This window comes from Tupaia chinensis, unplaced genomic scaffold (assembly GCF_000334495.1).
Source record: "Tupaia chinensis unplaced genomic scaffold, TupChi_1.0 Scaffold000323_1, whole genome shotgun sequence".
Lineage (NCBI taxonomy): Eukaryota > Metazoa > Chordata > Mammalia > Scandentia > Tupaiidae > Tupaia > Tupaia belangeri.
In genome coordinates, this window is record NW_006159817.1 from 1,701,673 (window position 1) to 1,705,667 (window position 3,995).

A 3,995-nucleotide genomic window follows, 5' to 3' on the forward strand; every position below is an offset into this window, starting at 1 on the left:
ATTGGTGTCTGGGTGCATGGAAAACCACACAGCCATGTACGATGGTGTTTATTCACAGTACCTACATGTCAGCACCACCCTGTGTGTGTGTGGGGGGGTGTTTTTAACCTTATTTTATTAATTTATTTTAATTTGATCACTTATTAAGACACCAGTTCCCAGGAATTAGGGCCCCCAACCATTAGGATGTAGTAACCCTAATGACTCAATTTCCAAATATAGACACACTAGGGGTAAGGCTTTAAACACGTAGATTTGAGAGCCCACAAATCAGTTCTAATGGGTCAGGGAAGATTGAGGGCACAGAGTCCAACTGGGTCTGACCCAGGAGAGCTGCAGTCTGGAGGGCCTCTGTCCACACCATTTACTGAGCACCTGCTGTGTGCCAGGCTCCAGGGGTGGCCGTGTGGGTAAAGACACTGTGTAGACAAGACAGGAAGGACCCCTCCCCGCTCTCTCCCTCACTCTGTCCCTCTCGGGTCCAATTAAAATAAGTACATAAGATAAATAAGGTTAAACATACACACACACACACACACACACACGGTGTACTGACATGTAGATGCTGTGTAAATCAACACCCACATACATGGCTGTCGGGTTTTCAACACCCACGGCCAGACCATCAATGGGGGAAAAAACCAATATTTCCAACAAATGCCATTGAGAAAAGTGAATATTCTCTTCCGGGAACCAGCAGTTAGCGTCATGGCTATGTCGCTGGACTCCCACGTAGTCGACCACGGTTCGCGTCCCGGACCCGGTGGCTTAAAACTCACGCCGGGCGCGTGTGCGTGCGTGCCCAAGATCCCGAGAGGAGAATGGAGGAGAAGGGATTGCGGCGTGACCATCTCCCCCGGGGGGTGATTTCTCGCTTTCTGTCTCTCTGTCTCTCTCTGTCTGTCTGGCGAGCGCACGTGCCCTACAGTGAAAATCTCTCAAAAAAAAAAAAAAAAAGAATACCAAATGAAGCCAGGGCCAACATGTGAGAGCTAAAGCTATAAACGTCAAGAAGAAAACATCAGGAAAAAGCTTCACCACAATGAACTTCTATCACTCCTTGGATATGACACAGAAACCATAAGTAGAAAAATAAAAGAATTTAATTGGAGAAGGAAAAAAGGAAGGAAAAGGAAGGACAGAGGGAGGGAGGGACACAAGGATCTAGTTTCTTTTTCACAGTGCTTGACCACTGAGTTACAAGGCCAGCCCTGTAATGAAAATCTTTTTTTTTTTTTTTTGAGAGACATTTTTGCTACAGGGAGCGTTCACTCACTGGAGAGAGAGAGAGAGAGGCAAAAAGTGAGAAATCTCCCTCCCAACCCCCTGCAAGAAAATGACCATTCTGTAGTCCCTTCTCCTCCATTCTCCTCTTGGGATTTTGGGCGTGCATACACACATGCCTGGCATGAGTTTAAAGCACTGGGCCCGGGACTCAAACTACGATTGGCCGTGTGGGAGCTCAGCGCTGTAACCACTATGCAACCTGCTGGTCCCTGTACTGAAAATTTTAATCTTTATATAAGCTCATGAAAATAAAATACATTCATCTTCATTTATTGCTCAGGGAGTGTGTTTCACACACGGGATACAAAGATGAACAAAAATATGACGAGGTCTTTGAATCTTGGGGTTTACATTTTTTTTTCTTTTTCTGGAGAGGTTTTTGCTATAGGGTGCGTGCGCTCGCCATAAAGACAGAGAGAGACAGAGAGACAGAAAGAGAGAAATCACCCCTCAGGGGGATGGCTACATCCCAATCCCTTCTCCTCCATTCTCTTCTCGGGATCTGGGGCACGCACGCACATGTGCCCGGCGTGAGTTTAAGCCACCAAGTCCAGGACTTGAACCGCAGTCGACTACATGGGAGCCCAGTGACATAGCCATTACACCAACTACTGGTCCCTTGGGGTTTACTTTTTTTTTTTTTTCTTGAGAGGTTTTTTTGCCATAGGGCGCGTGCACTCGCCAGACAGAGAGAGACAGAGAGACAGAAAGTGAGAAATCACCGCCCCCCCCCCCGGCAGGGGGATGGCCAGGCCGCAATCCCTTCTCCTCCATTCTCTTCTCGGGATCTGGGGCACGCACGCACATGTGCCCGGCGTGAGTTTAAGCCACCAAGTCCAGGACTTGAACCGCAGTCGACTACATGGGAGCCCAGTGACATAGCCATTACACCAACTACTGGTCCCTTGGGGTTTACATTTTAAGACAGATATGAGACAACAGGGGAGACAGTAATGTCCTCTCCTTCACCAGAGTGTCCTGTTTATATTTTGGCTCTACCCTGTCCTGTACCTTCACTGTACAGTGTAGTCCCTGCCAGTGACATGTGGGTTTTTATAGTGACTACATGTCATTACTGACTGCTAGTGACCACTTGAGGGCGCAGATGAGGAACATTTTCATCTCGGCAGAGGATTCTACTGGACAGAACAGATTCAGCCAGTTCACGAAGCATTTTTCCTCTGTTTCCTCATCGGTAAAACGCGGATTTCTAACACTCTAATAAACTGCAATGCTTTTCACTGTCTCCTACAGTTCTTTTGTTCTTTAATTAATTAATTAGTTAATTAATTAATTAAAATTTGACCAGAGAGTGACAAAGTAAGAGAGAAGGAAAGCAAGAATGCAAGCTGCCAGGTCAGGGACTCGAACCATGGTCAGCCATGTGGGAATCCAGAGTCCTTAACCACCACGGCACTTGCCAGCCCCCAATAGCATTGTTTTTTTTTTAAACAAAATTCTAATTAAATTTAAAAACGTGGTGACCTTAGATGTTCAGTTTTTTTGTATAAACTCATTAATATATCAACTTAAAATCATTGATCTAAGTTAATCCTTCAATTATGCATTTTAAATTGGAGCCATAAGGCTGTTACTCTAGTAGGCCAAATTTCTTAGAACATCACAAGCACAAAAAATACCAAATATATTCAGACTCCTTTATAACATAAAAATATTAATATCATAGTTTTGATGCTCTTAAATACATTTCTATACTTAATTTTAAATCTTCTTGGGAGTTGAAAATGTGAGCTCTCCAGGTCAGATAGTTACTATCGCAGTTAGCTGAGCATTTTGGTCCATTTGGGCTGTTATAACAAGGTACCATAGAGTGAGCAACCCAGACAACAGAACTTGCTGTCTCACGGTTCTGGAGGCTGGGAAGTCCAAGACTAAGAGGCTGGCATATTAGCAATCTGGTGAAAACCTGCTTCCTGGTTCATGTTCTTACACAGAGGAAGGGATGAGAAAGCTCTTCAGGGTCTCTTTTATATTTTTCACGTAATTTTTTTCAGATGATGTTTATTATTATTTATTCTCATTTTTAAATGTTGTTTGTTTTTTGCTATAGGATGGGTGCACTCACTAGAGAGAGCTGGGGGGAGAGGGAAAGTGAGAAATAACTACATGGAGGAATGGCCACTTCTCTGTGCTTACTCTTCCATTCTTCTCTCAGGATTTTGGCCATGCACACATACATGCCCAGAGTTTTTTGGGCATGCACACCTACATGCCCAGAGTTTATTTTGAGCTATTGGGCCCAGAACTCAAACTATGCATTTAGCTATCTATGATCCAGCACCTTAACCACTACGCCACCTGCTGGCCCTACCTGGGGGAGATCTTTATTGAACCTCTTACCCTACTGAACCCAGGAGTGGTCATGGAACAGGCTCTGGCCAAAGACTTGAGCAGAGGAGAAACGTGCAGTCTCTGAGCAGCAGATTAAGATTAGCACGTGTTTTACCAAGTTGTCTTGTTTCCCTGCCATGAAATCAGCTTCTGTGCCTGATAGAATTTTCTCTGCTGAGACAGCTGGTGGCATGGTCATTGAGGTGTCTGGATCACACATGACCAACTACTTGTTCAAGTCTTGGAAATGGCAGCTTAAAAATAGGCCAGGTGTCGGGACCAGCAGAGGAAGTAACAGTTATGTCACTGGGCTCCCACATAGCTGACCATGGTTCAAGTCTTGGACCCGGTGGCTT